The following is a 12,321-nucleotide window of genomic DNA, read 5'->3' as shown; positions in this document are numbered from 1 at the left end:
CATAAAAGAGACCCGAAATTATGAAATTAGGCCATCTAAATACCTTTTGTTAGGCTTTTTAGTCTATTTTTACCGGAATCCTGCACAAGTCCTCGGTCAGCCTTCACTTCCGGCGTCGACGTGTGACGGCTAACAAGGCATCATTTCATCTTTGGCCTTCACTTCCGGCGTCGACTAGTGTATTAAATGATCTTTTAATACACAACAATAACTAAACTACAAAATCTACAAATACAACAAATACGTACAAAATAATAAGAAAATCACAAACTAAACATCATACTAGAAAAAATATACTAAATTAATAATTCACCCAAAAATGAAATGATAACACATGACGTACCCATTTCAGATAGACGTGGAACTAGAACTAGCCTATAGAAAGTCAAATACATAAATTTATTAAAAGCTCAATTCACTATCAAGCACAAAATACATATTTTAAATAACAAAAAACAAAATGTTGGGCTACATTAATTGACAGACACATGAGACCCTATTTTTAGTTATTCATTAAACAACATATATATTCTACATCACCAACGAACCATAACAACTCAATACAAACGAAAATAACACAAACCATATAAATTTTTTATGCATTCATGTATATTAAGACGAAAAGTTGCATCTTAAATAACAAAATGTTGGGTCACGTTAACTACTAGACCAATGAGACTCATTTGAGATATAAACAAAAAATAAAACAAAACAAACTATACTTTAACTACAACTAATAAATATAAACATATTTTATAAGTTCATGTATCCTTAAAGTTTAATACCCAGACACATCCTACATGAAAAATATACATAGACAATAATTAAAAAATTATAATTATTAAAAAAAAAATAAAAGTAACCCGCAGGCTAAAAGCTAGTATATATATATATATATATATATATATTTGATTTTAATTTTATGTATTGTAAGGAAGTTAATAATTATATACTTAGGATTTGATGATGAAAATTGTTTCACAAATAAATTAGACGTTATAACCCGGTTTAAAGGTTATATGGGTTTGGTAAAACCCATGACCCGTTTTTTTTCTTTTAAATATAAAATTGTTTCTTAGTTATAAATCATATCTTTTTTAAAAAAAATAAATATTTAGTACATCCCTATTTTATAGGATTTTCATATCAAATATTTGGTGAGATTAATTTTTAATTTAAGGAGATGTGATAACCCATTAGACTGTCTGAGTTTGGTAAGACCCATACCCGTGAATTTGGGTCAAATGCATGAGAAGCCTCCACTTAAAAATCAAGCAATCTTATGGCTTCCATAAAAGGAAGGAGCGACCACAATACGATACATAGGATTTTGAGCTTTCTTTTATATTTATTATATATAGATAACTGATTTCATTCTCTATTAAATAATTTTTATCACCGTTAAACTTCCTATAAATTTGCACACACTCTTTGAATACCGACTATTACTAAAACAAATAAAAGAGGTTCGGACATTGGTAAACTCAATTTTAATTGAATTATATTATTATAGCCTCCATTAAAAACTAATAATAAAAATTCATCATTTGTTTTAAATAATGAAGATTTGGAAATTTAAAATGGGTTGGATTTTGGGGTTTGAAAATTAACGAATGTTACAAGATTCACAACTTTTGGAAATTTCGTCCCGAAATTAAAATAAAAACAAAATTTTAAACGAAAAACAAAAACTATATGGATTTGTCAAAAGTTTTAACAAATTTTACATATATGTGAAAAATAAATAATTATATAAATAACATTGATATTTGAATGACCCGAAAAACGGCACGAATGGGATGTATGGCAAGTGCACTTATACATAGGATGTACTAGCAACATATCCACCTGTAACACCCCAACCCGTATGGGCTGACATGTCACAATAACATGATTTCATAATAAAAGACATAATTTTCAACATTTACTTGTCAACGGTATACACATTAGACAATGCAAACTTAAAGTTAATTTACATCCTAGCATGGTTGAAAAGATATTTCATTAGGATCTAGATGTTTTATTCCTCGCTCTTAATCCCACCCAAAGTAACCTGTGGACATGTATATATAAAAATAAAAATAACGGAATGCGCCGAATGCCCAATACGGAATAATAAGCTCAAAACAATTAATGATTTAACGAAACATAATATAGATTGAACTTACAGTTGATGATACGATGTAAAGTAACCTTATTAAAATAAATTAAAACATATCATATGGATGTACCCATGAGCGAACATAAAATGTGACAATATACAGGTAGCTACCCTTAATCCCACCCAAAGTAACCTGTGGACCTGTATATATAAAAATAAAAATAACGGAATGAGCCGAATGCTCAGTACAGAATAATAAGCTCAAAACACTTAATGATTTAACGAAACATAATATAGATTGAACTTACAGTTGATGATACGATGTAAAGTAACCTTATTAAAATAAATTAAAACATATCATATGGATGTACCCATGAGCGAACAAACGTGACAATATACAGGTAGCTACTCCTGCATATTTATCACCCGAGATGGCGAGTTGGCATACCCGCTATCCATCTCCTTAATATTAATCTTAGGATCGATCCATACGCCTCCAAATATCCATATGTACCACACTTGTACTTAAGAGACGCCGTGAACTAATCTCACCGTCACGGTTGATGCACTGTCGATGCCGCAACAACATGCTCGTGGGACACTCCACGAGAAACGACACTTAGGGTATCGGAATACATGTCTTATCACATAACTCATAGCAATTATACTATCGTAACATATATCGGAACATGCGAATATGAGTATAATCAAATATAATAATATCTCATGACATGAAAGTTAAATTCAATGCTTAATCAGAATTGGAATCCAACGGACATCCAAATGAATTGATAAATCAAAGACGTGAGGAGTTATAAAATATATATTAACTCAATAGGTTTATAGCAATTGAATATGAAAGCAATGGAGAGTGGGGGTAATGATCTATACCTTTAGTGTTGCAAAGTGATGTTAACTTGTTTATGAGTGCTCAAGATTATCTACGTCATAAAGTTAATATTTTATTTAGAAAATTATATTTAAAATTTCAGTGTTGGTTCATTTCAGTTTTAAATAACTCATTCTGCATATAAAACATACTAAGATATATGTTGGTGATTCATTTATAGAGATGGTCAACTTAATGTATTTATAATAGTACGTTCCTTTTACAAGTAGTACTTATAAAAATTTTAATCATATTATATGAAATTCTCATTTATCTTATTTTAATATTAATCTAATATACGCACTTCATAATATTCTTATGTACATAATATATACTTTTACCTTTTTATCATTTTAAAACTTTATTAAAACATTTCTGTTAGTTAATAAAATAACATAATAAATTCATATTTAAATAATATTGTTATTGCTTACTTAAAATTTTCGAATGAAACTATCTTAAAACGTTTCATCATTGTACAAAACAAAATTCTTTTTAGTTAGTGAGCATATATTATATATTTTAAAGAACATTTAAGAAAGATTTTAAAATAAACGAACTTATCAAATTGTATTAGGTAAAAGACAATAACCAATAGCTACATAAATTCATATAATAAAGTTTTTAAGTATTGATTTAAATAAAGAGATTGAGTGGGCCATTTAATACACAATAAAATAACAAAGGACAAAGTCCCTAACCCATCCTCTTTATGTTAACTATGAAATAAACAGAGCCTCTCATATATTAATACTTTTTAACTATGTTGAGTATGTATGTGTGTGTTTAAACACAAGAATAAGAAATAAACTAATAGTGCCAAAAACTGGATTCGAACCACAGACTGAACCATTTAGTTTAGTAAAAATAATGATAATAACTAAAGTATACCTTAATCTTAAGTTACTTCGTCTTCCTTAATACTTTGCCGGAAAAAGCACAGATTGGCCGAAAAAGCTTTCGGGTCCTACGAGAAGTTTCTTACGTTTAAATTTAACACCAGGCCTGTTCACGTTGGTTCTGTCGAAGGTGATTCAGAGATGGTGGGGCTTGATTGGCTATGGAGTGGTTAGAAATTATTTGAAAGAGAAATAAGTGCACGGCTTTGTTTCATGATTTTGATGGTATGTTATACGGTTGCCGGGAAGTTATTTTGGTTTGGACACAAAGAACGTAGATGATGAACGATGGTGTTGTTTTGGTGGTTGGTTTGTTACGGCTTGCCAAAAAATATGAAGAGATGATATTTCAGAATAGGAAGGTGTAAGTAATAAGGTTTCGAGACATGTTTATATAGTCAGTTTGCTTTGTAACTAAGGTAGTGAGATGGTAGATGATAGGCTTGAAGGCTGGCCACGTTCACAAAGATTTTTGAGTTGGTATTGTCTCCCTTGGGCAAGCCTAAGTTTACTTATTTCTATCCTAAATATGACATATGATCTTATCTGCATGTTTTGTGTATTTCTTTTAAATATTTGTTATATTATAATAAATTATTTGTCTTTAATGACTTATATATATATATATACACATATTAATACGTAAAATAGAAAGAGGTAGATTTATGTTATTTTAACTTTACACAATCTTTTTATTAGTTGTTTATTATTATTATTATTGTTGTTGTTGTTGTTGTTGTTGGATATCACATCCACCATACCCTTAACATACTGCATTTGCCCCGTTTTTCAAATGTGATTTTAAGTTCCAAGTTATTGCACACAACCTTACATGTTATGATTTTCATGCAAAGACCTTGATAATTACGTGTCGACCCATAATTACCTTTATCGTCAGATGGTCTACATAATCCATCCAATTGTGTGAGTTTTAAGATATAAACAATGAATAAAATAAACTTTTATATGTCATGATAAATATACGAAAACTTGGAACTAAAGAACTATGAACTATTAGAGTCAAATCATAATAAAATATATAATAACGAACCTTGAGGTCAAGGATAATGCGAAAATATCTAAATAAATAAACCAAAACATTAAAGTTTAAAACGAAATAAACGATGTTATTGAAATTGAAACGAAATGAGTGATTCTCTTGAGTAACACAAATTATAAGAATAACGAAAACGCTAGGGTCATGAACATTACAACAAATAAACGAAACGTTGGGCTCGAGAATAATAGGGTAATTAGATGTATCATTAAGTTACAAAAATATAACCAAGTAAGTCGATAAAGCGTTGGGCTCAAGAATAACAAGGTTGATAAAATGAAACTTTGATGTCAAAATATCGATATAGATCAGGTCCTTGGAGTTAGTAATGGCATACTAAGCAATAATATATCCACATGAACAAAGACAACATTGAGATAAAAAAAAAGATTAAAAAAAGGTAAATAGTTGACACATGAAGATTGAGAGTAACAAGGTAAAGCATTGGACTCAAAATAGATGAAACATTGAGATAAAGAATAATAAGATAAAACGTTGAAACGTTTAGCGGAAAAGAAACAAGTAAATAACCAAAACAACTCGTGGTACGCAAACATAACTCAACATGTACACGTGACTTCTATTAAGTAGCTATAAACATAGCCCAGGTTTTAAGAAAATGAATCCATTCAGAGGTATTCAATCATAGATAGTCAAATGTAGGAATACGGTTCTATTAGATAACTATGTGCACAACCATGTTCATATTCAAATTTCCACCAAACGGTCATGTTGATTGGAAATCGCTCATTGACCGTGAGATTGAGATAACAAAAAGGAAACCGATTAAACAATGCAACTATGTACTAATGATGCGTGTGTGTTTTGTGCTTGAGAGTGAACGCAAACGAAAGTAGTTCAAAGATAAATAAATGGCCGAACTCAAAAATAGTTTTATAAACAAATTTGAAAACAATTAAAATACACAGGATTATTTTGATTACATCCCAAATGAAAAGGGAAAATACACAAAGATTAAGGAAAATAAAACGCTACTTGTAGTTCTTGTCTTCTTGAAGGTATGTGGGTCTGAGGTATGAAGGCTAAGGTGGGGTGGTGCTATGATTTCTTAACCAAATCTCATTTGCTTTAACAAAAAGTGAAAAAAATGATTTTTGAGATTTGTTTTAGTTTGTGAAAATCGGTTGTAAAACGTGATGCTTTTATAATCTCTAAGGTAAATTTTAAGCAAAAGCCCTAATTAGCTCTAAGGCTTGTTAAACTTTATAAAATTTTAATGTAAAATAAATGCTTCCTTTTTGTTTTTTATTTATTTATTTTATTTTTTGGCGGCGTCCTTTGAAAACTTTATAGAGGGTCTCCAAATAAAATGACTCGTTGCGGGTAGAACTTTTTTTTGTGATAATAGCCTCAAAGGGCTTAGGAAAATATTATACTTTATTTAAAGATTTCATTTAACCTTTTATATATATATATATATATATATATATATATATATATATATATATATATATATATATATATATATATAAAATAAGAATAATAATAGCAGTAATAACAATAATAATAACACTAATATTAAGACTAACAGCTGGTGTTAATATTTATGTTGTGTACCAATTGAATGACTACTTGCTATTTGTTATTTGTTATTTGTTTACGTGTTTATTTATTGTATTCGGAGAGGTCCGTCATTTATCACTATTATCACATCATGTCGTATCGCCGACAACTCAATTATGGTAACCGACGTCCGATTCGCATGGCAACAGTTTAGCTCGCTCATCATTATTTGTTTACAATGTTACATATCATGGTTTGATTGTATATACTCACAGATAACAGTTTTGCTCTTTATTTATATATTAATATATTGTATTTTAAAACTAGTGATTTTCTCACTCAACCTCGTGCTGACAAAAAAATATTTTGTACGCATTTGCAAGTTATCATATTGGTTGTTTATCAAGATGAAGATCACTTAGAGATGCCTTTTAAGACTTAAAACTTATTCAACATTATTAGATTTGTTTTTTTTTTTTTAATTTCTTTATACTTGATGTACTTAAATGTAAATTGTTTTATTTAAAATAATTAATTAGATATTGTCACTTTACAATTGCATGATGGTACCTTGTGAGCTGTGAACAATCAGTTCGTGTCCTGACATTTACGCCTTAAGTTGGGGTGTGACAAATGGCGACATGCAGCTCAGCTCAACGCCTGCCACTACACTATTTGTGAACCCTCCAATTCCAGACCTCCTAGACGTGAAATAGAGGTAACAATATTTAAATGACCATTGTTATAATACAAATAAATGTATCTTACATATACTATAAAACTCCAACTATACAAAAATGTAAACTGGAGATACAGACAACTAAACTACCCTACCGGACATCAGCCGCTACATACCCCACAATGACCATTGCTGAAGCAATGGACCTCTTCAACAATCAAACAACAGTAATCCGTCTTTCCTAAAATAAGCCAATCATAACAAACAATACAAAACACTACTAACAACTACTTGTGAACTTGTGTAGCGACAACTGGTCGAATGTGTTGCCACTATTAAAGACATCATTGCAGGCGAGAACAAGGCATGGTACTAAAAATACTACAACTTATGCAAAAACAAAGCCTTCAAGATAGAAGCTACAACATCAGCCAAAGGAAAGGAGATAGCAACATCGAAATACTTTTACAGATGTGGAGCTCACGAAATGGTTAATAGATACATATTGAGGAAGAAACACTTATTTATGTTAAACATTCCATACACCTGCACCGATAACGTCATATGATGTCAAACAGGTATTGTGCGTCAGTCATACTCGAAGATGCAACATGCAAAACAACCGTCACCTTCTTTGATTAATCCATGGTGACCTTGCTAGGCAAGAGTTGTGAAGAGATTATGAAGAAGGAAGGATACCCTATGGCAAAAGAATGTCCAACAACATTTCAAAAACTGATAGGCGTACAAAAGAAGTTCTGAATCCAACAACACCATGAGGAAAATAGGCAGCTAGACACTTGCGTCATCAACCATGTTTCGACCCCCTGCCACAACAATCATTGAAATCCCAGCCACAGAACCCCTACCTCAAACACCGAACAAACAGTCGAGAAAAAGGGAATACCCCGACGGCACAGGAATATCAGTTACTCGTATTGCATATATTGTATCCAACCCAGTCGTTAACTTATACTAACTAATAACCTATTCCAATAAAATCAAGTACCGCACACCTCCAATGAAGGAGGCCAAGAATTAGCATGAATACAATAAACCTGCCTTTTTATGGGAAACTGCCTTTTTTGGGTGACTGCAAGTAAGTTATATACAACGTTTTCATAAATTAGACAATAAATGTATACAATAATTCAAAATTTTCTACATAATACAAAATACAACAACTCTACTAACACAATCCTTGAAATCAGATAATCATAACAGTTTCCAGGAGCAAAATCTACACTTGAAGGCTACCCGACCAAGAAACGTTGTTGTTTTGACAAATCACCTTTTGGCAACCGAATCATAACAAATTATCCAGCAGTATAACTAATGCAGCTATGTAGTTGACTGCCTCACAAGCTAGCAAGTTTGTACTATTAATATGTAATGCTCCAAAAATAGTTGAATGTTTCTTAAACCAACTTAATGTTATCCTAAAAATAATACTTAGTCATTATCTACAATAACTGCAAAAACCAAGCTTGACGCAACGTGCTGGATCAACCCCTAGTTGTTATTAGTATAATTGAAGAAGTTGGTGCCAAAAAGAGGATTTTTTTTTAGTTTATGTAACATCGTGAAAATTTCGAGTTCAAAAAGTCAATTTTCCAAAGTATAGGGACTAAAAATGTCAAATTCCAAACCTTAGGGTTTAAATTGAAAATTCTGATTTTCTGACCCATCGCGCTACGTGATGGATCATCAGAGAGACCCATCGCGGTACGCGATGGGGCTTCTGACACAGAGTGATACGTGTGCCACGTGGCACACGGTGGCACTATGTGCTGCCACGTGTCACCACGTGGCAACACTGTCGCCACGTGGCGCAACGGCTGCCACGTGTCGCCACGTGGCAGACTTACCCTGTGATTCGACAGACCTATATCGCGGTACGCGGTAGGTCTGTCCAGGGACCCATCGCGTACCGCGAGGGGGTCCAAAATATCGTCTATAAATAGCAGCCATGGGGTCTCATTCAATCCATCCCACAACTCACCTCTCACTTCTCTCTAACTTCTCTCTAAATCCCGACAATCATATTAACGATCCGTCTCGATAAGTGTACCCCTATCCCTTGTTTGTGTACCAACGTTTCCTCGAAATTCATGTCACCCTCCACCCACATTTGACCAAAATGGTGTTTGTTCTCGAAGTACGTGCCAACGTGTGTTGAAGATTGGCGTTCATTGATTTGTGTGTCGAGAAAAGCAAAGCGACGTCGGAGTGCTGCTCAAGTTTCGTAGGGTTTCCTAAACGCGAATAAGGTTAGGCGTAACGACAAATTCAATATAATGTTATATTATAAGGCTTAAGTCTTAAGTCGAGGTTATACTCGATACCTCGATAAAAGAAAAGAAAACATAACAAAGAAATGAATGAAAGAATGAATATTGAATATTGTGAATACGTATATATGTGTGTAAGTATATATGTATATATTCTTTGTTATGAAAATATTATTTAATGAATAATGAGTATTCTTAAATAATAAAAGAAAATGATTACGTTTCTTGGAGAAGAAGAAACGTCGGGTTTTTATATAAACTAAAGGTTTATAATTTACTTTTAAACTAAAGGTTTTCAAGTAAAAGAAAATGAATTAAAGGTTCATCGAGGTTGAGATATACAATAAGACTAAAGGTCTTAAGCCGGATCGTGTATCCGACTAAAAAATGTTTATACTCGTACTATAGGTGCGAGATAAATAAGGGAAAGACCCTTGGACGGTGAGTGAAGCCGATCCTAAAGTGATAAGGTGAATACGCCCCCAAACTTTTATAAACTTGTTTTTAAATAAGTCAAACGTGTTATATGAATTTGTTTACAAGGAACTATGTGTTCCTAAAACCGTTATAGATAAAAGTATAAACCTAGCCCTTAGGCTGTGCTATACGTATGTCTGGATCCTTACATAGGTGGTACTATGCGATGAATGGGCACATCGCACCACCCTGGTCGTAGGACGCTTTCCTGCATGGAGTACGACCATTGTGTATATTTACGTGTACTTAACTAAGTCAAACGCAGCGGTGTTAGCTGAGGTGACCTAGAGTAGAGGCTCAAATTTATAATGTGTTATTTGACTTTGTTATTCCTAAGCCACGATGGGCTGAGACAGGCGTAGTCTCGAGGGGTAATAAAGTAAAAGAAATTATTTTTGCGTCAGCGTGTTCACCAGCATTCGTTGCTGACGTATTTTCTTACATTTTGCAGGTGAACAAGATTAGCGCTTGGATGTGTCGAAGTGCTATATTTAAATCCGATGGCTGAGATCTTTTGTTAAAACTTTAATATATAATGGTGGTGGTTTTGTAAATGTAAAACAAGAAATCTTTTTGTGACATTCGTGACAAAACGAGGTATACTTTATTCACTACGTATCGAGTAAACGATAAATCAGTTAATTCGTAACGACTAAACGAGTAACCGACTGCTACTGACTAAGACCCATATATATATACTGAGGGGTCATATATGAGTCATATATATGTTATAGAGGCTAACATATTGATATTTAGGCCCCAGTACGTTTAATACCATTTAAACGAAAAAGGTTTCGTTTATTGATACGCTATGAGTTTAAACGCAATCGTTCACATCAAAACGAGCATTATAGCATCCGTTAAACCGAAAAAGATTTATAAAAAACTTATATGACATGTTCTAAGAAATCCGTGAAAATATTTTGGATTTTTACAACGAGTCAGTACGTTTTTCTTATTTTACAAAAATGGGCTGAAAAGCACTCGTTTTCGCGCTGTTTTTCAAAATCGAACTATTTTTCTTGCGAAAAACCGAACCCGAATTAAATTTTGGACCGAGATTTATGCGTGGCATGGATAACGAGGCACTAATGGGCCAAAGGGAGGCCTAAAGGGCCTCCCTTTACTTGTGGCCACAAATGGGACACAGCCCCCTTGTTCTAGCATTTTGTATATAATAAACAAATTAAGATATTTTTGCACTTGAACTTCAAACAACTCAAAACCCAGCAGATTCTCTTCACGTAGCAGCCAAAACCTCCAAGGTAACAATCAAAACTCTTGAGATTTTTACTTAATTAACAAATTTTAACCATGGAAAATTAAGTCTTGATTAGTTTTAAACATGTTTAACCATCCAAAAACCATAAAAAGCAACTAAAATCTTGTTTTTATGTTAAAAATGTTTACAAATTAGAAACATGTAGATTTTTGACCAAAAACACGGATTAGAACATGAATATGTCGTTTTTACGGTTCAAAAGTTCGGTTTGAAACCAAAACTGAAACCCTAATTAACAAGGCTATTCTATGGATGATTTATGCTTGGTTGGATGTTATATGATATGTAGATATACTGAGTTTGCGACCCAAGACCCGGAGAGTTGTTTAAGCCATCGAAAACCACCGAAAACCGACAAGGTAATACCGTATTACTCCTTTAGGGGCTGTTTGCGCTTCCATTATGACATGCTTGTTTTTAGGTTTTGAAACATTTCAGGGAAATTAGGGATCATGTAAATGAGTCCCTGTTCAAATTTGGTAATTTTTCGATAAACAGAGAATATTTGGCGAATTTATTACCGTTTATTGGCGTTTATTCGGGAAAAATAGGTAAACTTCATGAAAAGTTTTGAAACTTGGTTTGGAAACCATAAATGTTATGGTAAGATCACTGGAAATGTTTGGGATAATTTGGAGATGTCTAAGTATTTTTTGTGCAATTGTGTTTTAATCGAGTTTTAACAGCCGAAAAACACGCAAAAAGACATTTTGGCCAAAGAAATAGATTCTGGAGATTTTTCAGGGACTATGTGATGATATTGAGACCACTTGGAAAAATTATCGGATTTTTCGGATGTCGTTTGGTATAAACGGACTATTTATTACTTAATTGTAACACATTCAATGAATTTTTATAAATAGATAATTAATCATAAAATTTCTGAAAATATTTTTATAAAATTCTCCATATTTTAGTTTATTTTTACAAAAGTTTCCTTAATTTATATATAAGTACATAATTAGCTATGATTAATCAAAGATTTAAACTATAATTGTTTTAACGAAACCGACAGTTTTGTGTTTAACGGACTGACTGGTATGTCGAAATTTCAAAAGTGGTCAAATATAATAGTTTTAGATGAATTTTATAAAAACGAACTTTCTACGAGAATTCCGGACA

This window comes from Bidens hawaiensis, unplaced genomic scaffold, assembly GCF_021521415.1.
Source record: "Bidens hawaiensis isolate Kalapana, Puna unplaced genomic scaffold, B.hawaiensis_p1.1 tig00003270_1, whole genome shotgun sequence".
Classification (NCBI taxonomy): domain Eukaryota; kingdom Viridiplantae; phylum Streptophyta; class Magnoliopsida; order Asterales; family Asteraceae; genus Bidens; species Bidens hawaiensis.
This window is presented reverse-complemented; position numbering follows the sequence as displayed.